Source organism: Hylobates moloch, unplaced genomic scaffold (assembly GCF_009828535.3).
Source record: "Hylobates moloch isolate HMO894 unplaced genomic scaffold, HMol_V3 SCAFFOLD_21, whole genome shotgun sequence".
NCBI classification, from domain to species: domain Eukaryota; kingdom Metazoa; phylum Chordata; class Mammalia; order Primates; family Hylobatidae; genus Hylobates; species Hylobates moloch.
The window spans coordinates 26,705,495-26,732,743 of NW_026652296.1; the positions used below are offsets into that span (position 1 = coordinate 26,705,495).

The 27,249-nt window shown below is 45.7% G+C and overlaps 1 protein-coding gene and 1 long non-coding RNA gene across 7 annotated transcripts in view; one reads left to right on the top strand and one right to left on the bottom strand.

Annotated features, from left to right (window-relative positions):
- The window catches only part of RALY (RALY heterogeneous nuclear ribonucleoprotein), an 89,515-nt gene extending 88,354 nt beyond the window's left edge, over positions 1-1,161 (bottom strand). The window contains exon 1 of one of the 6 annotated variants that reach the window (XM_032142805.2): positions 895-1,161. The gene's annotated coding sequence lies outside the window, so the exon portion shown is untranslated. Of the gene's footprint in view, positions 1-274; positions 327-894 lie in introns of those variants that run through there. The other 5 variants (XM_032142804.2, XM_032142803.2, XM_058432898.1 and 2 more) reach the window with 5 other exon arrangements.
- Positions 1,162-1,731: 570 nt separating this feature from the next.
- On the top strand, positions 1,732-17,656 carry LOC116461273 (uncharacterized). Its single transcript, XR_009211465.1, has 3 exons — positions 1,732-1,968; positions 5,016-5,134; positions 17,567-17,656. It is a non-coding gene; the product is annotated as an uncharacterized LOC116461273 (long non-coding RNA).
- Positions 17,657-27,249: the final 9,593 nt, after the last annotated feature.

Genomic DNA, 27,249 nt, shown 5'->3' on the forward strand with positions numbered 1-27,249 from the left:
AATAATAGGTACTGGTACCACTCCTTTACACTTCTGTGGCTACTGTGACTTGGAGAAAATTACTTGACCCCTCTGCGCCTTAATTTCTGCTTTTGTAAATGAGGATAAACCAGAAGGCCGTTGTAAACATTAAATGAAATAAGGCTTGGGAAGTTCCTGGGTGAAGTCTCATTAAATGTTCCCTGTTGGTGTTAAACATTTCTTTCACATGAGTTCCCTCCCTGAATCCACGAACATCCCGCGAGACGAGTTTCCTTCTTTCCCCCCATGTTACCGAGAGGCAAACTAAGGCTCGGCCGCCAAGGAGGCTGAGTGAAACGCGGATACAGCCCCAATTCGAGGGCCCGTTGTTGTTTCTCTCCGAGCCCAAGGCGTGCAAAGAGCCCAGAAGAGGCGGGAGCCGAAGCAGGACAAGTTCTGCGCGCCTCCGGGAGCCCGTAGACCCAACCCGGGTTGGAGAGCCGGAAGCAGCCGCGGCCGGGCCCGCCCGAGGCCTCCCCGGAGCAGCCTCCGTTCCCCTCCCTCCGCCCCTCGCCGGGCGGGGCGGGGCGGGGCACGAGCACAAAGACTCCAACTTCCGAGCGGGCGCGGGCCCACCCAGCCAACTACTGGCCCCGACTTAGCCCGCGGAGAGGGAGCAGGCAGGGAACGCCGGGAGCGGGAGCGGGACCAGGCGCGGAGGGCTGGGGCCGGGGACCCGGCGCGGCGGGTCCGAGTGGGAGAAAGGAGCGGCGGAGGGGGCCTAGAGTTACTCGGGCTCCCGGCACTCCCCGAAGGGCAGAAATAAGTTTCTAAAAATAGGCAGCGGCCTGCCTGAAGAAGTGGGTGAACGGAAAGGCACAAAGCACACACCCTCCCCGCACCCCTAAGGAGACGCCCGCAGCCCCCACTCACCCGCGCCGAGAGGTCTGGAGGAAGCCGCGCGGCTGGGAAGGAGGCGGTACTGCCGCACTCGGGGACGTAAGGGAGGGAGGAAAAGGGCGGCTGCGGCGGGAGGAGGCTGGGCACAGGCGCGGGAGTCGTCGTCGCCGTCGCCACCACCGCCGCTACCGCCCCCTCAGCTTTCCTGGCTTCCGCTGCCCCGCGCTGGCGCCGCTCGCGCGCCCCGCCGCACTGACAGCGGCGCGAGCCCCGCAGCCGCGAGCCCTGCCCTCGGCCGGCACCACTGAGGCGCGCGGGGGTGGGGGCACCCGGAGCGGCTCCCCGCAGCTCGCCTCCGCCCGCCGCTCCGGCCCTGGTCCCGGGCTCTCCTCCTTCTCTGTCTCCCGGGAAGGACACGGTGACACGAGCACGAGGAGTCTGCAGCCCCGCCCAGAAACAGCCCGGCTTCCCAGGCGCATGGGCTCTCCCCACCCTCTCAGCCTGGCTTTGGAAAGGTCCAGAGCTTCGGCGGGGACAGGAGGAAGGCGGGGCCGGGGCGGGGCCTGAAAGGGAGGAGGGACTGAGAGGCGGCTTGGGGAAGCGGGGCTGGGGCGGGAAGAGAGCCGCTTGCACAGGTTTGGAGCTGAAGTAGGGGCGGAGCTAAGATGGTGATGAGGCCCTGGGAAGAGGGTCGCCGGACAAGTATGGAAGGCCGTGCAGGAGATGGAGAGCCGGAAGCCAGGACAGTGCTTGAAAGGAGATGCCGTGGGCGGGGCTAAATGGAGAATCGCCCAGAGGGCGGAGCCACGGGTGGAGGGAGGCGGGGCTGAAGAGAAGCTTAGAGTGGGAGGAAGATGGAAGCGGGCCTGAAGGAGGCGGGCCCGGAAGCAGGGAGAGGAGGAGGGGCCCCGGGGTGGCTACTCTGGGCGGGTGCCGGAAGGAGGCGTGCCCCAAGGAAGGATTGAGGGGTGGTGCTTGAGGTGGGCGGGGCCTGGAGATGGCGCTCAAACCTGTAGGCTCCGGGCGGTGCAGGAGGGATCCGGAAGAGACGAGGCAGGAAGAAACTCCTGGTCCTTTCGCTTTTAAGGAACGTGGCACCTAGACAGGGTGAGGGTCGCTCTTAGCTGCCTAATCTGGGACTGGGCGGAGAGGCCGCGCTAAGGGTGATCTCCGAAAAAGATGCAGGAGATGTTTTATAACTTGATCCAGGTGCTGCTAGTCCTCTCTCCTACACATTTCTCCTGCCGGGATCTCTCACTTTCAGTGTTCCAGCCTCCAGTGAACCAGTCTTCCTAGTGAGAGCACGGGATGCCCGTTGTCCTTCATTCCTCAGCTATGGACTTCCCTGAAAGTTGAGAACTGACCATATTCTCGATGCCTCCTCCGACCTGTGATTTCATGACTCACATCGCTTCCCCAGAACCTGCTTAACAGACGGGATTCCTGAGAATGGAGCAGTTTGAATTCAGAGTCCTGGCTTTGCCATACCAGCAGTTATAATTGTCCTTCTGTTGTTTGATGACCTCCCTGCCCTGCTTCAAAAGGAAGAGAAATCAAATTAAAGAGTTGACGACCCTGAGCGCAAGGCCTGGGACGTTCTTCCCCAGACTCTGCTTTAATATCACCTCCTCAAAATAACTCTTCCCTGAACGCCTTGTCTCAAGATGTTCTCTAGTTTGTCTTCTTGTTCTGTCATTTATTTGTCTGTTCATTGTTTGTGTGTTTTTTGAGGCGGAGTCTCGCTCTGTCGCCTAGGCTGGAGTGCAGTGGCACGATCTCGGCTCTCTGCAACCTCTGCCTCCTGGGTTCAAAGCGATTCTTGTACCTCAGCCTCCCAGGTAGCTGGGATTACAGGCGTTTACCACCACGCCCAGCTAATTTTTGTATTTTTAGTGGATACGGGGTTTCACCATGTTGGCCAAGCTAGGCTCTAACTCCTGACCTCAGGGGATCTGCATTTGAGGATAAACCCTGTCTTGGCTCCTCCCTGATGGGGGTGAGAAGTAGCCCTCCTGGAATTGCCTCAAAGCCCCCGGTTATCACCAGTGTTCTCGGTTGCAAATTACAAAACATAAATAAACTCAGACTAACAGACGCAGCAAAGGAATTTATCAGGAAGGAATAGGGAGCTCCCAGAACTGATGGGAAGGCTGGAGAACCAGGCTCAGAAAATGCACTGAAGTGGTGAGCGCAGAGGCTTGAATGTTGCCAGGATTCTCCTCCCAGTCCTTTATCTCTTCTCTCTGTATGCGAGCTTTTCTCCTCAAGGCTAGGCACCTGGCTGCAGCAGCGCTCACCACTCACAACTCTCACCCATTCCACCGGAGAGAGACTGAGGATTTCTGCTTCTGGTCTGAAGGACGATATTTTAGGGAAAAACTTTGATTGGTCCAACGTAGGTAAGTCCCCGTCCCTGGACCAATCATCTATGGCTGGAAAACCAGGTGCTGTGACTGGCCCAACTTAAGCCAGGTGCCATTCTCTAACCAATACTGTGAATAGGGAAGTGGGACGTACAGGGAGATGGCAGCCCCATTGGAACCATATGGTCAGAGAAAGATGCATTTCCTAAAAGATGGAGTTCATGGTCTGGGGCAGATTGAATAATGGATTTTTACTACACCTGCCCCAGAGTCACCCCCAACCAATACATTACTTACTGCCCAACTCTCATTCCTTCTCTGCTAAAAACCCTTCAATGGGCTGGGCGCAGTGGCTCATGCCTGTAATCCCAGCACTTTGGGAGGCCGAGGTGGGGGGATTACTTGAGGTCAGGAATTCAAGACCGGCCTGGGCAACATGGTGAAACCCCATCTCTACTAAAAAATATAAAAATTAACCTGGCGTGGTGGCAGGCACCTGTAATCCCAGCTACTCAGGAGGCTGAGGCGGGATAATCGCTTGAACCTGGGAGGTGGAGGTTGCAGTGAGCTGAGATCATGCCACTGCACTCCAGCCTGAGACACAGAGAGAGACTCCGCCTCAAAAACAAAGAAACAAAACAAAAAAACCTTCAATAGCCTCCCATTGCCATGTCATCAGCATGGATCAAAAACTCAAATGTTATGCCGGGCACAGTGGCTCATGCCTGTAATCCCAGAATTCTGGGAGGCTGAGGCAGGAAGATTGCTTGAACCCAGGAGTTTGAGACCAGCTTGGGCAACATAGTGAGACCCTGTCTCTACAAAAAAAATTTTTTTAATTAGCCGGCATGGTAGCATGTGCCTGTACTTCCAGCTACTTGGGAGGCTGAGGCCAGAGGATCACTTGAGCCCAGGAGGCCAAGGCAACAGTGAGACATGTTCACACCACTGCATCCAGCCTAGGCAACAGAGTGAGACCCTTCTCAAAACAAATAACAATAGCAAACCCTCAAGTGTCTACAGGGACTAGAAAGAAGGTTAGGCATGAGACAGTAGGGAGTGGAGAGCACCATCATGAACTGGAGGATGTGTGTTGCATACTGTTCCTAGAATGCAGGTGCTGAGATGTAGGATTCTTCAAGAGAGCCCCCAAATCTGGATTTTCATATAAAATCTCCCAATTTCTAAATGTTGGCTCAACTATTTTTAAAAACCCTGTGCAAGCCAAGTGAATTATGTCTGCAGGCCAATTACTGTAGGCTGTGGTCTAAAAATGAGCAATCTCTGACCTTTATAGGATAAAGCCTATAATCACACACACACCTTTGGGGTTTGTTATCTATTACTACATAAGAAATCATCCCGAAAATGTAGTGACTTAAAACAACAATGATTTGTTACTTCTCACAATTTTATGGAATGACCAGGTGGTTCTGCTCCATGTGGTGTTGGCTGGGAAAAGCTTCCGCCTGTCTCCACCTCCACATGTTCTATTTCCTTTTCAAGCCCAAGTGCCAATGGCGCCTCCACCCTGAAGCCTGCCTCATCTCCTGTGTCACACACATTGCCACTGGCCAAGTCTAAATGAGATGCCGTGCTCTCCAAGCTTTGTTGCTCTTTATGTATAACTATTAGAGCACGCATTTAGCTCACCTAGAGAACGGAGGTCTGCCTTGTCCATCTTTATTTCCTTCTGGCACAGTCACACAGGAAAGCCCCATGGGTGCTGTCAGATTGGATTGAACTGAACTGACTCTTGGAGATATTTAGTCTAACTTGCCCATTTTACAGATGGAGAAATGACATCTGGAGAGGGGAGTTCACACATCATATACACTGAAAGCTGCCCATCAAAAGAGTTGCAGAACCAGGACTACAGCCCTTACATCTTGACTGCCAGTACGATGCAGGTAAAACTCTGTGTTTAATGCTTGTTGATGTGGACGTCTGGGACTTGAATAGAAGACATTTCTTATTTCAGGTGCATCCATTAGCAGGTCTTAGCCAGGAGCCAGGCCCTTGCAAGTATATATTGCAAGTAATTGATGACATTGGAGCCAGAAATCAAATGAACCTGGCCCAGTTCAATCCACTTACTGGACAAGCTCCTCAAGCACTCTAAGCCCCAATTTCCTCCTCTGTAAAGTGGGCATAAATTACATTTACCTTGAGGGTTACTGTGAAGGCTATAAATAATATATGTAGTGTCCCCTGATACACAGAAGGTGCTCAAGAAATAGTAAGCTCTTGTAATGATTGTTATTGATGACAAAGAGGATGAAAAAACAAATGCTCTGACTTCTCAAAGGAGAGAGAATCATCCCTGAGGATTGTGTCTTGGAGAACATAAATCCATATTTTCTCTTTCCTGAACAAATTCCCTCTGGAAGGGCACAAGGGGGACAAATTCCCTTGTTAGGAAGGAAGGAAGGGAAGGAAGGATGGAAAACGAGAGAGGAAGGGTTGGCAGGTTGTGACTGTCTACCTCTCCCTGAGGCTTGCTCTGTTTCACCCACCCCAAACTCTGGTCCATCCCATTTCCATGCTGAGATCAGGCCACACACAGAAGTGTTGGTGTCAGACCACCAGCTTTGAGCCATCCCTGGGAATCCCCAGGATACCGGATAGCAGATTTGGAGCATACAGTTCCCACCTGCTGTGACTGATGGCTAGGGAGCTCAAGGTTATGGAGGAAGCTCTCATAAGTCAATGCAAGGTTGTGTGTCTCCCATTCCTCACTGGCTCAGCTCTCAGAGCCCTTGTCCCTGCTCTCTGCCTTGCGACTAGGTCTTCACATTAGTGTTTTATCAAACAAAAGACAGGCTGACATCTTTAAAGTATGGTCTTTATTAAGTAGGGAGCAAATCATTCCACACCTTCCCTCCCAATACCTCCCTCACCAGTGCCTTCAAGCCTTCGAACAAAAGGGGACACCTCTCCCCACTTCCCAGTGATCTTTCTCCGCCCCTCATTGCATCCATGAGTGACACCACTGAGATCAGATGCAGTGATGTTAATTGAAATTGACATTAAGGGTTCACTTGTTCAAGCAGAAGCACATTAGAATAAATACAAACAAGGAAGACATTGGGTCGGTAACATTTGTTCTAATGAGAATAACCATCTCTAGAGCATCTTGTTCAAAAAGGATTGAGTGCCCAGGAAACGACAGATACATGAGGCCTTCCACCCCCACCCCACCCCCAATACTCAGAAGTGTCACACATACTTGCAGAGACTTTTCAATCGTCCTTGCTTCAATCATGATTCCCCAGCTGCATTTCTGTGGGTGTCACCCAGCACATTCCCCCTCATGTTCTTCATCTGTTTCTCCAAATCTACTTCTCCATATTATTTTAAGAGTTTGTGGCCAGATATTGGTAACATGTGGTCCCAGATGTTCTTATTTGCTATACCTCAGGAATTCTTGACTAGGTGGCCCAAGAACTTCTCAGCTTTGGATCCAATAAGGGGAACCTAAGACTAAAAGAATCCCATCTGGAGTAGAGAGGAAGATACCCAATTACCCAATTTTTTTGTTTGTTTTTGTTTGTTTTCTGAGACAGAGTCTCTCTGTCACCCAAGCTGGAGTGCTGTGGCGCGATCATAGCTCACTGCAGCATTGAACTCTTGAGCTAAGCAGTCCTCCTGCCTCAGCCTTCCGAGTAGCTGGGACTATAGGCATGTACCACCATGCCCAGCTAATTTTTAAAAAAAGTTTTTGTAAAGACAGGGTCTCACTATGTTGCAAAGGCTGGTCTTGAACTCCTGGGCTCAAGAGGTCTTCCCACCTCAGCCTCCCAAAGTGCTGGGATTACAGACATGAGCCACCACATCTAGCGCAAGTTTCTCCATAAAGAACATGAAGGTTTTCCTTAGATCATGCTTTACATGGCACATCATGTCTTTATGGTTATTAGTGGGCAGTTGCAAGGTATAGATACTATTTTTGTCTATGCTGTATCATTTCCCAATATTCTTAATAGCATCTGACTTAAAAAAAAATTTTTTTTGAGACAGGGTCTTCCTCTGTCACCCAGGATGGAGTGCAGTGCTGCAATCATGGCTCACTGCAGCCTCAACTTCCCAGGCTCAGGTGATCCTCCCACCTCAGCCTCCAGAGTAGCTGGGACCACAGGTCATGCCACCATGCCCAGCTAATTTTTGTATTTTTGTGTAGAGACAGGGTTTCACCATGTTCCTCAGTCTGGTCCCTAACTCCTAAGCTCAAGCTATCTGCCCGTCCCAGACTCCCTATAAGTGCTTGGATTACAGGCATGAGCCACTGTGCCTGGCCAGCATCTGATTTTTCTGTGAGCCTCTACTCCTATTCTTGGTCCAGGCCATAAAGAGTACGGAAACTGAAGTCTGACTGCCTAGGTTTGAATATTGGCTCTGCCATTGACCAGCTATGTGAACCTGGAAAAATTCCTTAACCTCTCTGTGCCTCATATAAGAAGTGTGGAGAATAGTATCTACCTCATGGAGTTTTTGGATTATATGAGTTAATTCAGATAAAATGTTTAAAAGAGTGACTGGCACATAGTAAACACCCCCCAAATGTCATCTAGTATTAATATTATTACTATTACTAGTTCAGAAGGGGCTGACTTCATTCCCCCTGGCCCTGGTGATGGCACCTGACCCAGGCCTGACCAATCAGAACGTTCTGTCCCCCTGCTTACCATGGAATCCTTCTCCATGGTCAGTCATACCAGTCATTTGGATTGGCACTGTGGGCTGTGACCTAATGTGAACTCTGAAAACCTGGTCATGCTGGGCCAAAGCTGCAAAGTAAAGGTAAACATCAAATCTGGGCTGGTTCATCAGGAGAGAACATTCTGAGTAGGGAGACTTGGGGACTATCAAGTTTCACCTTGCAGGTGAAGGCCCACTCTCCCTTCTCTAGCCGTTAGTTAGACCCCATGAAAATAATTGCAGTAGACTGTTAATTTGGTGGCTTCCAGTGAACCATGCTTCTGGCATTCATACTCTTATGTGGTTCCCTCCCACATTGACTCTGGACTTTGCCATATTGATGCAGGGCAGGTAAGCCCCAGAATTGGGGCTTAGCCCGAGAAGATTCTTCACTTCATCCAGGAAAGAATTGAAGGGCAAACAGGTGGTGTTAGATGCCAACTTTTTTTTTTTTTTTTTTGAGACGGAGTCTTACTCTGTCACCAGGCTGGAGTGCAGTGGCACAATCTCTGCTCACTGCAACCTCCAACTCCCTGGTTAAAATGCTTCTGCCTCAGCCTCCCGAGTAGCTGGGATTACAGGCAGGCGCCACCATGCCCAGCTAATTTTTGAATTTTAGTAGAGATGGGGTTTCCCCATGTTGGTCAGGACGGTCTTGATCTCCTGACTTCATGATTCATCCACCTCAGACTCCCAAAGTGCTGGGATTACAGGCGTGAGCCACTGCACCCAGCCTAGATGGTAACTTTTATTGGAGCAGCAGTGTCCAACAGCAGCAGAGGTACTGCTCCTTGCGGAACAGGACTACCCCCTAGGCAGCATACCCAGAGTAGCAGCTCAGGGGTAGTTCTGTTGTCATATTTATACCCACTTTCAATTACATGCAAATTAAGGGGCAGGTTATTCAGAATTTTCTGGACAAAGGATGGTACTTCCAGGCCATTGCCATGGAAAGGGGTGGTAACTTTTAGGTGTTGCCATCACCGTGGTAAACTGACATGGCGTTGCTGGGTATGTCTCATGGAGAGGTGCTTTCACTGCTTTCCTGTTCACCTAGTCTTCAATCTGGTCCAGAGTTTGAGCCCCACCTCTGGAGTTGAGTCCTGCCTTCTACCTCAATGTGACAAATGTTGGCCAATGGTATGTCAGCAGCTGTGATGCAAGCAGAGGCTTGGTAAATGCCTGCACACTGGGGTTTGTCCTCTTGGAATGTTCATTCTTGGGAGCCCTGAACAACAATGTAAGAAGTCTGGCTATCCTGCTGGAGAGAACACATGGAGAGAACACATGGTGGGAAGAGACTAAAATTATGTGAAGAGAGTCAGGCCAGCCATCCCAGCTTCTCTGTTGAGCCCAGCCATCAGCCAACCTGCCAGCTGAATGCAACCATAAGAGTGATCACCAGCAAGATCACTAGAAAAACCACCTAACTGAGCCCAGCCTGGATTGAACAATCATAAACAAATAAAATGGTTATTGTTTTAAATCACAAAGTTTTGGGGTTACATAGCAATCGAAACAACAATCATGTTCAATAACATTTCCTAGCTCCACAGAGTTCTCAGAGCTCTCCCACACCTAAGAGATTAGAATTGTTATTAGCCTCATTTTACAGATGGGGAAGCTGAGGCCCAAAGATGGGAAGCAACAGCCCAGTCAAGCAGAGACAGAGCTGTCACATTCATACACTTCTGAGTGAGCTCCTTTCACCGCACCTCCCACTGCAGTAGCTCCTGTCTAGTTGAAGAAACTTATAAAGAGCAGCAGAAAGTGGTGAGGTATAGGAGCACCAGATTGGGATTCACAATAGCCTGGCTCGAAGTTGGCCATTATTTGTCTGTATGTGCTTAGACAACTCAAACCACTTCTCTCCCTGAGCCCTTCTTTCCAGCTGTTCAGTGAGGGGGGAAGCAAACTGAAATGCTCTCAGAGGCCAGGCAGATAACACAGACAAGGGAAGCAGGTCAGGTGAGGGCTACAGTGACTGAGCCCATGCCCTTCTAAGCGGGGGTGGTCGCTACCCAGCTTCAACGAACTGTTACCATATGGAATCGGGGCCCAGTGTAGCTAGATCACCTGATTCTTTTCCTTGGAGAGGCAGGAAATGTAGGTTATGATGTTAAATTCCCCAACATTAAAATGTTATATACAGCTCAGGAAAAGCAGGGAAAAGAAAAAGAAATGTTATGAATTCATTTGAATTTTTAAAAAATATACAGCCATTCAAACCTACAGGCTGCTGGTTTGAAACCCTGGATCAGATTATTTCAAAATGTCCTGCTAGAGTTTATGCCGACATCAAAGAAGGATGCCTACCGGTCCCAGCCCTGCCCTGCACACACAGAGCAGTTCCATCTATCTCCCCATCCCAACTCACAGAGCCTGAACACCTGGGAGGCCTTGGATGTGGCTACATCTTTCTCTCTGAGGACTCTCATCTCCAGCTCTCCCACCCCTCTGGCTACAAGGAATGGGGTACAGAGGCCCAGCTTTGAATGCCTAAAGTTGCTGGGGCTTCAAAGGAGGGCCAAAAGTGAAAAAGAAGTAACATCCATTAAGCAACTACTGTGGGCCAGGTGTGATGGTGGATTGCAACATTATGTAATAGCAAAGGGTCTCATGACTATGAAGACATAAGGGATTGGAGGAGTGCTGTTCATCCCTGGTCATAATGAGCCTTGGAGACAGACATGCAGTGCAGCAAGGGATGGCTCAGCTATTATTAATACTAATTAAAAGGCCATTAAATTGAAGGGCCACATACAGCCCTTCCGTCACCAGCCAGTGCTCTGACAGTCTCACCATTTTCTGTGAGGCCAGCGCAGCTTGTGTAGGGCACAGAGCACAACCCCTCACCCCCTGACTCTACACTAAAGCACTTAATTGTCTGAGAAAAAATACCAACACTCCCCCAGCTCTGGGAGAAGCTGCAATACACTAATTGAAATTCAACGGCTTGGATCTCGGGAGGGAAATGGCCACTAGTAGGGAAATATAGAAGCATACATTCATTCAATAAATCATTAGTCTGCATCTTTTATGTGCCTAGTACCATGCTACATGCAATGAATATGGCAATGATCAAAGCAGATAAAGGACTCCCCAAATATAATCATGGAGATTATGGAAGGATTGAATTCTACCCTCTACAATTCACAGGTGCAAAAAATGCATAGTTCTTATTGTCTTTCTCCTTTTTTCTTTCTTTCTTTCTTTTTTTTTTTTTTTTTTTTTTTTTGGCAGAGTCTTTCTCTGTCTTCCGGGCTGCAATGCAGTGGAGCAATCATAGCTCATTGCAGCCTCAACCCTCTGGGCCTAAGTGATCCTCCCACCTCAGTCTCCTGAGTAGCCTTTATTTTCTATAAGTGATCAATTTTTTCTTGTGCTTCCTTTATTTTCTGAGAGGGAAAAATATAAATCTGATTACTAACTGTAACCAAGTCTCTTCCAGTTTAAAAGTCTCATGAAGGAGTATTTCATACCATTTGAGTAAAAGGTTCATCCTCCTTTCCTCCCACCTCCTCCTCCCTCAAAAAGGCCTGGGTGTCAGCCAGGCCACACATGGATTCTTGAGCCATCCTCTGGGAATATGACCTGAGAGGCCCTTCCCATTGACTCAGCAGCGGGATGGAGAAACCACAGTATATCATGGTTTCGTGGACTGAAAATCCATCCGGGGTCATCTGCTGGGGCCCTGCCTGTGCCTCCTCAGCACTCAGAGTCCCTAAGGTGATGACTGCAGCTATGACCCTGCCAAGAGCTTTCTCCTGATGCCAGGGCACACTTGGCCCACTCACTGGACAAGACAGAAGTACTGGAGATGTAGTACTCACAGAAATATCGTTCAGCCAATGACAGGGAATTGATGATGATGTTAGTATCCTCTCCCCTTGTACTGGATAAACCTGAGTGTTCTTGTGTCCTGGAGGTCCCCAGTGGGATTGAGCTCCAGTTGTCCACAGTGGGGAATTTCTTCATCACACCTGATTTCTTGGCAGCCTTTTCCTCCCTGTCTCACTCCCCAGTCTGTTAACGGTGTTCCCTGGGATCACCCCCCAAATAAACTACCTGGCCTTGGATTCTTGTCCCAAGGTGTGCAACTGAGAGAACCCTAAAACATCACTCATTTAGTTTTTTTTTTTTTTTTCTGAGACAGACTCTCACTGTTGCCCAGGCTACAGTGCAGTGGTGCGATCTCAGCTCACTGCAACCTCCGCCTCCTGGGTTCAAGCGATTCTTGTGCCTCAGCCTCCTGAGTAGCTGGGATTACAGGTACCCACCACCACGCCCAGCTAATTTTTGTATTTTTAGTAGAGACAGGTTCCCGCCGTGTTGGCCAGGCTGGTCTAGAACTCCTGACCTCAGGTGATCCACCTGCCTCGGCCTCCCAAAGTGCTGAGATTACAGTCGTGAGCCACCACACCTGGCTTTTAATTTTATAAGCCCCACTCACTGACCCACAGGGACCAAACCCTGCTGTATGGAAGGAACTTCAGATCCCCTCCCTCCCATTGATGGGCCTCCTAAGACAAAGAGAAAGGGCTTGCTACCAACTTGATAGTTCTCATAAGAATCTCCATAGCTCATACAAATTAAAGTGGTTTCATAGTTCCCAATGATGTCCCTGGTGGCCATGTCAGTGCGTCCCACCTTTGTTGTGGAAATGGAGCCATAGTGATTGGTCCGTGCCATGAGCATGTCATTCAAGCTAGGCCAATTAGAGATATCTCCTGGAACTTTTTACACCAAAACTAATGGAGAGATATTCTCTGAACTCTGAGAGTTGCTAAAGCTGGAAGGCTGTGATTCTGGAGTGGCCAGAGTCCATCTTCCCCTCCCTATGGAGAAGTCTGCCTGCGAGTGGTAAGAATGGCTCCAACAGGCAAAGAGCAGCAGAGAAAAGACAGAATAGCCTGGTGGCCTTTGGGTGTCTGAATCCAGTCATCTGGGGTATTGGCTCCACCGGGCGCTGTCCATGGTTTGGGTATGTGAACCAATGAACTACCCTTTCTTGCTCAAAGTAGTTGCAGTTCGGTTTCTATCACTTCCAACAAAAAATCTTTGATGAATACAGATATCCCCAGCAATGGAAAAGATGAGGAGCTTTCAGGTGGCCTCCCAGGCAGCAGATGTTCACAGCTAGGACATGATTGGGGGCTATAAAAATGGCTGCCAATAGCTGGTCTTTAAGCACATAACAAATACCTTCCAGGGACTCCTAGGGATACACACGTCCCCTGATATTCTCTCTCTCTCTCTCTCATACACACACACACACACACACATACACACACACACACACGCACACACAAACACACCAGGGATAAAGAAAAAATACCTTTAAGGAAAAGATATTACCATAACAACATTCTTAGTCAGGTACTGTATTGTTTAACCTCTTTGTAAAGCTAATTCCTTAAGTATGTTCTTTTCAACTCTATAAGGCAGCAAAGAAAATAGATGTTTTAGCTATTGTTCTCTTATTCTTGCTCTTCTTTCGGAATCATTCCTAAATTAATTTATTACCTTTTATAACCTTATATAACCATAAAAACTATAGTCATTCTTTATGAGGAATTGCACGATACATATCTCTCAAACAGAAGTTCTCGTGTGCATGTAAAAGCTTGAACATAAAGTGCTGGGGTCATTGTTAAGTCCTCCAGGAGCCGATCCCAGTGTAGTGGGCAGATGTAGGAGCTAAGAAGCATAAACTCCGAGTCAATGTTTTGTTTCTTCTTTATTATTTGGGAAGAAATGTTGCTTAATTGAATAAAACGAGTGTAAATTTTTCTATAGCCCCATTCTGAGAGGTGGGGAGGAACTATCATGTGAATATTCATTATTTGAGAATTAATTGTACTTTGGTACTTTGGAGTTGAAGGCAGAATCTGAAGAAGACTTTGCAAAAAGGGTGTGAGGCTCCATGCGAGTGAAAAATAGTAGGAAGAGAAACCATGGGCTTTTGATAGAAAATAGATTCCATCGTGGTCAGAAACGTTTCCTTCTTCCCCTCCACCTCCATGGATGGAGTATACTTCCTCACCCCTTGACTTTGGGCTTGGCCGTGAGAATTGCTTTGGCCAATGGAATAGCACCAGGCATAAAACAAATGAGCTTGGAATATGCCTGCACAGCTAGGCATACTGTCCTGTAATTCCATCATTTCCAAGAGCTAAATATGTTCTGGTTAGCCCACTGGTTCCAGGAAGAGGATGGGAGTCGCGTGCAGCAGAGCCACCCAGCCTACTTGTGGAGTGAAGCAGAGCCACCAGCTGATCAGGAAACTTGTAATCCCAGTGCTTACTGTCATATGCCACTGAGAGTTTGAGGTTGATTCTTATGTGGTATTGCTATAGCAATAACTAATTGACAGAAGCTGTTAGTGTGATTTTCCTTGAATGTGCAAATTGAAGAAGCTCAGCATCATTTGGATTATTGTACTAATAAAAGTAAAGCTGAAGTGAACAAATCATTCACCTTTTATTATTACTGATTAAAGTGGAGTCAAGGTGAACCCCTTAACATCCCTCTTTCTGCTTTGCTGACATTATGCTATGCTTTCAGGAGTTGGGAAGGGAGTGGTGGAGTTTCAGCTCTGGGACCTCACAGCACTCCCTAGCCTATCTGACCTGGACCATGCAGCTTGTGATCAGGATATCCATGAGCTCTGAGCATCCCTGCACGTTCTTGCTGGTGCACCAGGAAGGCAAGACCCTGATTGCCCTTTACTCTGGCCATTTCTCAGGGTTGTGTTTGCAGAAAACAACCTTGAGGGATGAAGTCATGTCTTCAAAGGGAAGGTTTGTGACTGCTCACTATAAAAGCAGTAGTTTCTCTTAGCTCAGTATTCCTCTCCTGTGACAGAACTCTGTGTGAGCAGGCCCACCTGCATCACATCCTCAGGACTTCGGAGGTTTGGGGAATCAGGGTAAGCCTGAAGTCAGCCTCCACTTTCTCTGTAAGTAATACAGTTTCTTATCTCTGACCCAGAAGTCTGTGTCTTCTGCCAGCATTCAGGAAATAATCTAGCTGATGAGTTTGTAAGTAGGGTAAAATCTCAGACCCTTCACAGTTCCAGATGTGGGTCACCTCCCATGAGTGTTAACTGTCTCATGCACTGCACGGGAACTCTGTCTGTGAACTCCTTCAGAGAGAGGGTGTCCTGGGGCAATATCCAATGACAACCTGGGGAAGGGAACCTCATACATTCTCAAAAGTAAAAGTTAGAAGAAACCTTTGTGATCAGAAGAAAAGCTTAATGCAGTAATTCCTAGAAGGTGGGATACATCCCTGGTGAGCCACAAGATGATTTAAAATGATATATGGAAAAGCATGATTTAAAATTTTCATAGCAATTGTTTCTACTATGCATTACACAAATACTCTTTTTTCTCCTTAAAGACATATTTAAACCAAAAGAATAGATTAACTTAAAAACATAAGTAAACAAGACTACAGTGTAAGACTGTGATTAACTGTGAGTAAGGACAAAAATGCTCTTTACAGTGATTTCAACCATAAGAACCAAATGTAATTATCTCATACAACTGAAAGTCCGCATGTTCCAGTTATCTATTGTGTATAACAAACCATCTCACTTAGGATGTAAAACAAAAACAACTTTATTCTGGTCATAGATTATGAGGATCAGGAATTCACACAGGGCACCGTAGGGATAATTTATTTCTGCTCCATGATGTTTAGGGCCTTACTGAGGAAGACTCCCAGGGTTGAGGACTAGAATCATCTGAAGACTTTTGTGCTCACCTATCTGGCGCCTGGGCTGGGATGACTCAAAGGTTGGGCGCAGTGGGGACTGTAGATCACAATACCTACACATAGCTTCTCCGTGTGGCTTGGGCTTCCTCCTAGCATGGCTGCCACGGGGTAGTTAAACTCCTTACATAGTGGCTCAGGAACCTGTGAGTAAGTATTCCAGTGAACAAGGCAGCAGCTGCATGGTATTTTATGACTCGGCCTCTGAAATCACACTGCATCATTTCTGCTATACTCTTCCTTCTTGTTGTTGTTGTTGTTGTTAATGAAGAAAAGATTTATTAATTACTACCTGCCCAGAAATTGTTCTGTGAATTTCACATACAACTCATCTAATCTTCACAATGATCCTATGAGGTATTTATGATTATCCTCATTATACAGAGGTGGAAAAGGAGGTATAGAGCCGTAAAAGTCATATTGTGCCACAGGTCACAATTAGCAAGTGGTAGAGCCAGGGTGTGAACATTAGGCAGGTGGGACTTCTGTTGTACTCTGTTGGTCAAAACAGAAGCCCATCCAGGTTCAAAAGGAGGGTACATGACACCACTCTTTTATGGGAAGTATGTCAAAAAATTTACTGGGCTAGTGAAAACTTAAATTTCCAAAAGACCTGCAGGTAGTGGCTTTAAATATATATATTTTTGCCTCCACCTCCTGAGTAGCTGAGATTACAATTTTTGTATTTTTAGTAGAGACAGGGTTTCACCATGTTGGCCAGGCTGGTCTTGAACTCCTGACCTCAGGTGATCTGCCATCCTTGGCCTCCCAAAGTGCTGGGATTACAGGTGCACATCACTGTGCTCAGCCTTAAATATATCATTTTGAAAAAAAAGAAAGTAGAGATTTCTATACTTAAGATGCTGCCTGATACTCTCACAAGTGTTCAGTAAACTTGCTTGTTATTATTACTTGACCTAAGTCTTTTTTCTTTACATGTATACCAATATAGAGAGAGACACAAGTATCATTGCACACAAATGCAATATCATATATGCAATGCTGTTTCTTTTAAAAACTACAATGTGGGCCGGGCGCGGTGGCTCACGCTTGTAATCCCAGCACTTTGGGAGGCTGAGGCGGGCGGATCACGAGGTCAGGAGATCGAGACCACGGTGAAACCCCGTCTCTACTAAAAATACAAAAAAATTAGCCAGGCGTGGTGGCGGGCGCCTGTAGTCCCAGCTACTCGGAGAGGCTGAGGCAGGAGAATGGCGTGAACCCAGGAGGCGGAGCTTGCAGTGAGCCGAGATTGTGCCACTGCACTCCAGCCTGGGCGACAGAGCGAGACTCCGTCTAAAAAAAAAAAAAAAAAAAAACTACAATGTGGCTCTCTCTTCAAATCTGTGTCTATAAAATTACTTCCTTTCAAAATATTTTTATTATGAGAAATTTCAAGTATATACAAAAGCAGAGGAAATAATATATCAAATTCCCATTTGCCCATCATCCAACTTCAGTGTTTATCAATTTATGGCTAGTCTCTACCTACACTTATTTATTTATTCCCACATTATTTTGAAGCAAATCTCAGAAATCACATTTTTTCATTCATAAACATTTTAGTATGTGTCAGACCTATCTTTCTTTTTTTAATGACAAAAGCAATACCTGGTTGTTACTTAAAAAAGCTAATGTTACAGACACAGATAACATGGAAAATAAATATTCCTTGCTATGGTTTGAATGTCCCTTCCAAAACTCATGTTGAAATTTATTTACCAATGTGATGGTATTGGGTAGTGGGGCCTTTAAGAGGTGACTAGGTCATGAGGGCTTGAGAGAGTGGGTTAATTATCATGGGAGTGGGCTCCTGATAAAAGAAAGAGTTTAGCCCGATATCCTCTCTCTGTCTTGTGCACTAGCTTCCACCTTCTGCCCTTCCACCATGGGAAGACCCTCACCAGATGCTAATACAATGTTCTTGGACTTCCCAGCCTCCAGAACCATGAGCCAAATAAACTTCTGTTCTTTATGTATTACCTAGCCTGTGGTGTTGTGTTACAGTAGCAGAAAACAGACTTTCACAGCCACAATCTCTAGACATAACTGCTTTCTTTCTTTTTTTCTCTTTTGAGACAGGATCTTGCTCTGTCACCTAGGCTAGAGTGCAGTGGTATAATCAGGGCTTACTGCAGCCTCACCTGCCTGGACTCAAGCAGTTCTCCCTCATCAGCCTCCCAAGTAGCTGAGATTACAGGCACATACCACCATGCCCAGTTATTTTTTAATTTTTGTAGAGATAGAGTCTTTCTACATTGCCCAGGCTAGTCTCAAACTACTGGACTCAAGCAGTCCTCCCACTTTGGCTTCCCAAAATGCTGGGATTACAAGTGTGAGCCACTGCACCTGGCTCATAACTGCTTTTGACATCATCTTAACTAATATTCCTCTAGATCTCTTTTTCTATGCATGTACCAGCATATATCAATACTTTTCAAAAAAACTATTTTATTTTGAAATAAAAATAAAGTATTTAAATATTTTAAAACAATATTATTTAAAATAAAGTATTCTTATTCAAAATAAAAATACTTTTTTTGAAAAGTATTATTATAAACCTATTTGGTACATTGTTTTGTAACAAGAATGTGTTATTTAGTGATATATCTTGGACATAGATCTGTTGCACAAAGGTTCTGGGTCTTTCTGGTAGATTCTCCCATTCCTGAGACCATGGAAAGGTTAGGCAAGCGCTAGTGTGAAGATTTTAGCCAGAAGCCATAGTGCAAACCCAAGAAAGCCAGCACGATTTCCACCCTTCCTCTTCTCCCCTCCTCTTTCAGTTAGATATTTTGTTTCATTGGTTCAGCCCAGTCTGGAAAAATTAAGGTTGGGTTTTGAGAAGCAGCTCTAAGCTGGCTATTTGAGAAGCAACAGTAATGGAGGGTGAGGCAGGCAGGCCCTCACCTCGTAGGCTGCATAGAACACTGCAAATGAACTTAAACTGGGATTCCAGACACCTTCGCTTCTTGTCTTGACTCTGCCCTTTGTATATTTATTATGGTTAATTTGTTGAAACATCTTTTTTCCAGATAGACTACTAGGGTAGGGAACTGAGGTCTCTTCTTATTAGGTCATCTTATAGGTATTGATGTGGAAAAGAGGAAATAAATCTATCAGTATTTGGGGAAAAGACTATGTAACTGAAAACACCAAGAGAATCAATTGCGAGACTGCTGACAACAATAAATGAATTCTACGGAGTAACATGGTAAAGAATTAATAAACATCAACTGCTTTCATGTATGCAAACAATAGTCACCCAGAAGACACAAAGGAAGAAGATATCCCATTTGCAATAGCAACAAAAAAGATGCAGAGATTCAATTTGTGAAGAAATTTAAACACTTCTTTACAAAATACCTGGGAATAAAGGTGTAAGATTTATATGAAGAAAAGTTTAAAATATCACCAAAGGACATGAAAGATTTGAACAATAGGAAAATGTGTCATGTTCTTGGATAAGATGACTCAATAGTAAAATATATATATATATTTCCTTTTTAATATATATGACATAGTGAAAAAATATATATAATTATACACAGTCCCTATGTGCTCTCTCTCTCTCTCCCTCCCTCTCTCTCTCTCTCTCTCTCTCTCTATATATATATATATATATATACATATAAATAGTCATACATCACTTAACCATGGGGATAAATACTGAGAAATGCTTCACTAGGTTATTTCATCTTTGTGCAAAGAACATCATAGAGTGCACTTACGCAAACCTAGATGGTATACCCTACTACACACCCTATTGCTATACCACAGACATATATATGGTATAGCCTATTGCTTCTAGGCTACAAGCCTATACAGCATGTTACCATACTGAATACTATGGGCAATTATAACACAATGGGAAGTGTGTGTGTAATTAAACATATCTAAGTTGGCTGGGTGCCATGGCTCACGCCTGTACTCCCAGCACTTTAGGAGGCCAAGGCAGGTGGATCGCCTGAGTCAGGAGTTCAAGACCAGCCTGGCCAACATGGTGAAACACCGTCTCTACTAAAAATACAAAAATTAGGCCGGGCGCAGTGGCTCACGCTTGTAATCCCAGCACTTTGGGAGGCCGAGGCGGGCGGATCACGAGGTCAGGAGATCGAGACCACAGTGAAACTCCGTCTCTACTAAAAAAAAAATACAAAAAATTAGCCGGGCGTGGTGGCGGGCGCCTGTAGTCCCAGCTACTTGGAGAGGCTGAGGCAGGAGAATGGCGTGAACCCGGGAGGCGGAGCTTGCAGTGAGCCGAGATCGCGCCACTGCACTCCAGCCTGGGCGACAGAGCGAGACTCCGTCTCAAAAAAAAAAAAAAAAAAAAATACAAAAATTAGTCAGGTGTGGTGGCACGCACTGTAATCCCAGCTACTTGGGAGGCTGAGGCAAGAGAATCACTTGAATCCAGGAAGAGGAGGTTGCAGTGAGCTGAGATTGCACCACTGCACTCCAGCCTGGGCGACAGAGCAAGACCCTGTCTCCTGAATAAATAAATAATAAATAAACATATCTAAGCATAGAAAAGGTACAGTAAAAATATGGTATAAAAGATACAATTGTACACCTGTATAGGGCACCTACCATGAATGGAGCTTGCAAGACTGAAGTTGCTCTGAGTGCATCAGTGGGTGAGTGGTGAGTGAATGTGAAGGCCTAGGACATTACTGTACACTACCGTCGACTTTATAGACACTGGACACTAAGGCTGCACTAAATTTATGAAAAGTATCTTTTTTCTTAAAAAATAAATTTAGTTCACTGTAACTTTTTTACTTTATAAACTTAAAAAATTTTAAAAACCTATTGACTGTTTTGTAACACAGCTTAAAACACAAACACATTGTACAGCTATACAAAACTATTTTCCTTCTTTATATGCTTATTCTATAAGCTTTTGATTCTGAAGATTTTTGTTTTTATTTTTTAAACTTTTAAATTAAAAACTGGGACACAAACACACACATTGGCCTAGGCCCACACAGGATCAGGATCATCAATATCATCATATTCCAGGTCCACCCACATCTCATGCCACTGGAAGGTCTTCGGCGGCAATATATACATGGAGCTGTCAACTCCTATGATAATAATGCCTTCTTTAGGAATACCTCCTGAAGGACCTGCTTGAGGATGTTTTACAGTTAACTTTAAAAATGTAAATAAGAAGGCTGGGTGTGGTGGCTTACATCTGTAATCTTAGCACATTGGGAGGTTGAAGCAGGAGGATCCCTTCAGGCCAGTTCAAGAGCAGCCTGGGCAAGAAAGCAAGACTCCCATCTCTACAAAAAAATTTAAAAAGAAGGCCAGGCGCAGTGGCTCACGCCTGTAATCTCAGTACTTTGGGAGGTGAAGGTGGGCGGATCACCTGAGGTCGGGAGTTTGAGACCAGCCTGACCAACATAGAGGAACCCCGTCTCTACTAAAAATACAAAATTAGCTGGGCATGGTGGCACATGCCTGTAATCCCAGCTACTTGGGAGGCTGAGGCAGGAGAATCGCTTGAACCCGGGATTCGGAGGTTGCGGTGAGCCAAGATCACGCCATTGCACTCCAGCCTGGGCAACAAGAGTGAAACTCTGTCTTAAAAAAAAAAAAAAAGAAAGAAATAATAAAACAAATAAATAAATAAGAAAAGAAAAAGAATGAGAGAGGACTACTGCTATCAAAGATACAGTCTTTATAAATAATAATTAAAGCAGTATAGTGTTGTTGTATGAATAGATAGACAACTAGCCAGATAGACTAGAAAGCCTAGAATACATCCAAAATAGACACAGGAATTAAGTATATGATAATAGTGGCATCTTACACCAGAGGAGATAAGATAGACTTTTTCAAGAGAGTTGACGGGAAAACTGGGTGCCCATATGATAGAAAACAACAACAGCAACAAGTTAGATCTATTCCTCTCTCTCTTCACCAGGTAATTTTTTTCTTTTTTTGTCTCTAGCTCCTGGTGATAAGATAGGGGAATTTTTAAAAGATAGACAGGCCTCTGTTGATGCTGCCTGGCTAGATTCCAACTCCTGGGTTTAAGCAATCCTCTCGACTCAGCCTCCTTAGTAGCTGAAACTACAGGTACATGCCACCACATACAGCTCAGGATAATTTCTACATGGATCGAAGATTCAAATAAAAAAGTAAAGATGTTGGCTGGGCACAGTGGCTCACATCTGTAATCCCCGCACCTTGGGAGGCCGAGGTGGACGGATCACCTGAGGTCAGGAGTTCGAGACCAGCCTGGCCAACATGGTGAAACCCCCATCTCTACTAAAAATACAAAAATTAGCCAGGCATGGTGACACGCGCCTGTAGCCCCAGCTACTCGGGAGGCTGAGGCGGAGAATCGCTTGAACTCGGGAGCTGGAGGTTGCAGTGAGCCGAGATCATGCCCCTGCATTCCAGCCTTGGCAACAGAGCAAGACTCTGTCTCAAAAAAAAAAAAAAGTAAAGACACTAAAAGAAAACATAGGAAAATTCCTTTATTTTGAGGACATGGAAAAGGCCTACCTAATTATGACTCAAAACTCAGATAAATTTGACTTTTTTTAAACTAGCAGATTAGCAAGACCCTAACATGGTATCTATTGGCAGAGGGTCAGTTGAGGGGGCATGGCAATCTCAGGAGAATGAGGAATATAAGTTGGTGCAATACCTATAGAAGATAATTTGGAAACATCAAAATTAAAAATACATGTGCTCTTTGTCCCAACAATTCCATTTCTGAGAATTTACAATAGCACCTTTACCTTTAAGTATGAAATGACAAATGCATGAACTTATTCATTGTGGCATTGTTCACAATGACAAATAATTAGAAAGAATCTAAGTGTTAACCAGGAAATTGGTTTAATCCATTGCAGCACATCTATATAATAGTACATATGTGTAAAAAAAGAATGTGTGGGATTTCCAGTTCCACCAACATGGAATAGCTCCATTTCTCCCAGGTCCTCTCCCTAAAAACTAAAAATCCCTGGACACAACACAGCAAGCCTAGGAAGATTCTCAAGGGTGGAAAGAAGAAGGCACACGACAAACCAACAGCTCTCATGAATTTGGATGTAAAAGTCCTCAACAAAATATTAGCTAATCAAATCCAGCGATAGATAAAAAGAATTATACACCATGACCAAGTGAGATTTTGTTGAGGTATGCAAGGCTGGTTCAATATTCAAAATTATTTCTTCTTCTTCTTCTTCTTTTTTTTTTTTTTTGAGACAGGGTCTCACTCCATCACCCAGGCTGGAATGCAGTGGCACCATCTCAGCTCACTGCAAACTCTGCCTCCCAGGCTCAAGTGATTTTCGTGCCTCAGCCTCTCAAGTAGCTGGGATTACAGGCGTGTGCCAACATGCCAAGCTAATTTTTGTATTTTCAGTAGAGACAGGGTTTTACCATATTGCTCAGGCTGCTCTCAAACTCCTGGCCTCAAGTGATCCACCTGCCTTGGCATTCCAACGTGCTGGGATTACAGGCGTGAGCCTCTGTGCCCAGCCTGGCTATTTAAATTTAAGTTAATTAACATTAAATTAAATTAAAAATTCACATCCTTAGTCAAGCTAGCCATATTTCAAATGTTAAATAGTCATCTGTGGCTAGTGGCTCGTGTATTGGACAGCACAGAATTACAAAACATTTTCATCACAGAAAGGTCCATTGGACATCACTGACCTAGAGAATTACCCTTTACTGTGTGCTTACCATAAAATATAGCAGTCTGTTGAAACATCTCAGAGGGTGTTCTCTGGGGCTAGATTGTCTAGGTATGAACCCCAGCTCTGCCAGTCACTAGCTGTGTGACCCTGAGCAAGTTACTTCACCTCTCTGTGCCTCATTTCTTCAACTGTAAATTAAGCATCATAATAGTATCTACGTGAGATTACTGTGAGGATTCAATGAGATAATGCATATCAAACACTTGCAACACTACGCTGACCCACAGTAAATTCTCAGCACCTGTTATTTTTATTTAAACCTCACAGCGGTCCTGTTAGGTAGGCGCTATTATGGTTCTCATTTATGGAAGCAGAAATTGAGGCTCAGAGAGCTAGAATAACTTACTCAAAGTTACATGGCAATGAAGTGGCAGAGCTAGCTTTGAACTCCGCAGCCCACAGTTTTCTAGACTTTAAGCTACTTCTGCCTCTGAAGGGTAGGATGCCTCTGCTTCTAGCCGCAGCTGGCACTTGGTCTAGCTCCACGATCTTCTTTGCCAGATGAGCTCCTGCCAACCCTACCAGGGGCTCCAAGTCCTCATCCACATCCCTATCGCCATCAGCAGGGGCCTCCACCATCTGCTGGCACCCATGAGAAAGCCTTCCCCTTCCTGCTGCCCTAGGTGAGATGCTGGGCCCAGAGCACTGCACAAATAGAACATGAATTCTGCTGACAGAGTAATAATAAGGCCCCTAAATCAGCACTTGGACTTTTTGCTTTACATATATTACTCAAACTACATGTCAGGAATTAATACACATTATAAACCAGATGTGCCAGTTACATATTTCTCTCTGGAACATCTCTTGGATGCCTCCTGAAACTGCTACTGGTGTTAATCACACATTCTTTCCACCCTACTCTTCCCTTTGTGGGACTGCACTGACAGCAGGAGGGTCAGGGAAGGGTCAGGAAGGATGGGAGACCTAGAGGATCTGTAAGGAGCCAAAGCGCTGATTTTCTCACTTTGAAACCCAGCCCAGCTGTGTTGGGTTCCACCAACAACTTCTGTATCTCTCTCCCCTTTTTTTTTTTTTTTTTTTTTTGAGACGGAGTTCTGCTCATGTTCCCCAGGCTGGAGTGCAATGGTGCGATCTCGGCTCACTATAGCCTCCGCCTCCTGGTTTCAAGTGATTCTCCTGCCTCAGCCTCCCGAGTAGCTGGGACTACAGGTGCATACCGCCATGCCTGGCTAATTTTTTGTATTTTTAGTAAAGACAGGGTTTCGCCATGTTGGACAGGCTGGTCTCAAACTCTTGGCCTCAGGTGATCTGCCTGCTTTGGCCTCCCAAAGTGCTGGGATTACAGGCCTGAGCCACTGCACCAGGCCCACTTCTGTATCTTTCTGCTGTGCAGACTGTGTCTGTTAGCCTGGTATCCCAGTACTTAGCTGGAGTCTGGCACATGGTGCATATTCAGAGGAGGTGGCAGAGGCTGCTGATTTCCTACTCCAGGTCTATTCTCTCTTTGTTTCCAAAATAGAGTTTTTAAAAACCCTGATGTTCTTTGGGGCTGCAATGTACCAAGCTAAAAATACTCACCTTCATAATTTCCTTTGTCACTAGGTATGGGTATGGGAACTAGCTCTGGCCAATAAGATGAAAAAATATATATGCTGGGGATTTCTGAAAAGTCCTGACATAAGGGCTATTAGTTACTCCTTCTCATTTCCTCTCCCTCTGCCTGGAACATAGTTGCGATGGTCACCGTTGCAGCCATTTTGCAACCATGAGGTGACAAGTATGAGGACAAAGGCCTACATGCTAGGACGGAGGTGTGAAAAGGTGGAAATAATCTGGAATCACATGGATATATCTGAGCCTTTGTGCTAGACCTGTTATGCCCTACCACCAGACACACTGTTATTTAAATAAATAACAAGATAAACAAGCCTCAATCTTAACCTTGCAGTTATTGGGACTTATTGCATTCCTGATGCATTTGTTTTCAGTGTGCTGGCATCCATAGGAAAGCAACTCTTGAGGCACCCCTTTGGTCCTTGCCTCCTTCTCTAAAGTATGCCTATCACTACGTTCCTGCCCACACCCCATTGTCAGAGAGTGTCCACCACATTCCCCACTGGGTGAGTGGTAGGCCATGGCCATACCTGATTGAGCCAATGAAATTAACCTGGCCTAACCACTTTGCCTCCCTGACAATTTCAACTCAATCCAGAAATTTGCATTAGAACATAGAAATTAGCATTTGCAGCCTGCTGTGGCCCCAGGAAGGTTTCCTTTGGCCAGGATAGTGCTTTTTTAGATTTTTGAAAAACATCAAGCTTACCCTAAATGAAATAGTGGAAAATCTGGCATCACTGGGCTCACATTCCACATGGCAATAAATGGCTGTGGCTGGGAAGTGGCTGCCCCCTCTAGACAGGCACACACTCGCGCACTTTCCACAGTCCCTTGGGAGAGCTTCCCTTGGGACTATGGAAAATGTGTGTGCCTGTGTTCTATACATGGCTCCTTTTCATCATCCCTGTTGGCTCCTGTAGGCATTTGAAGTTTAAGATGCCTCCTCTAAGTAGTCTCTATAAGTCCCCAAACCATGCTGATAATAATGCTGATAATGAAGATAACAATAGCAACAATTACTGATGGTTCCTGTGGCCTAATAGCTTGGTGAGGGCTTTACACACATTGTGTGATTTCATCCTCAAAACAGGAAAACTGTTGTTCTCATTGTACATATGAGGAAACAGAGCCCAAAGACGATCAGTAACTTGACCAAAACCTTGCGGTTGGTAAACTGTACATCTGAGATTTGAATCCGGGCATTCTGACCTCAAAGTGGGTGCTTCCTAAACAATAAGCTATAATGTCTTTCCATGAATTAAGACAAAACCACAGCTGGAAAGAAGTATGTGGGAGTTGTATTGAGAGAGACAGAGAAAGAGATAGATAGAGAGAGAGAGAGAGAAATTGAGGCACCAAAGCGGGAGGCAGAGGGAGTAGCTGCCCTGGCCCCTGTTTTCTATTTCCCTATGAAGCCAAGTTGTAGCCCACATTTGGGTTGCAAGCAAACCACAAGTTGGGATTCATAATGCAAGCAACAGAAACTGATTGTGGTAGATTTAAGCAGGAGAGGAATCAGTAGAAAAGACACCAGAGAGCTTTTGGCATTGCTGGGAAGGCTGAAGAACCAGACCTGGACACCGCAATGGCAGAAACACAGGGCCTGTGAGGACCCTGCTGCCCCCAGTGCAGAGTACCAGACCCTTCCACTTGCCTCTCTGACTCTGCTAAAGCTCCACATCTGCATGCTAGGAACAGTCACTGGCCCTACTGCCTGGGCTGCCCCAGAGACAGGATATTGCTGCTTCTATGGCCACCACCACCAGACTGTGCCTCTCCACTGTCCCTATGTCTTTTTTTTTTTTTTTTTTTTTTTTTTTTTAAGATTTAGGTGGAAGTTTTTGTTTTTTTGGTTTGGTTTGGGTTGGGTTGTTGTTGTTGTTGTGTAGTGTTGTGTTTTATTTTGTTTAGAGACAGAGTCTCGGCTGGGCACAGTGGCCCACGCCTGTAATCCCAATGCTTTGGGAGGCTGAGGCGGCTGGATCACTTGAAGTCAGGAGTTCAAGAACAGCCTGGCCAACATGCAGAAACCTTGCCTCTACTAAAAATACAAAAAGTACCCAGCCATGGTGGCATGCGCCTGTAATCCCAGCTACTCAGGAGGCTGAGGCAGGAGAATCGCTTGAACCCAGAAGGCAGAGGTTGCAGTGAGCCAAGATCGTGCCACTACACTCCAGCCTGGGTGACAGAGCAACACTCCATCTCAAAAATAAATAAATAAATAAATAAATAAATAAATA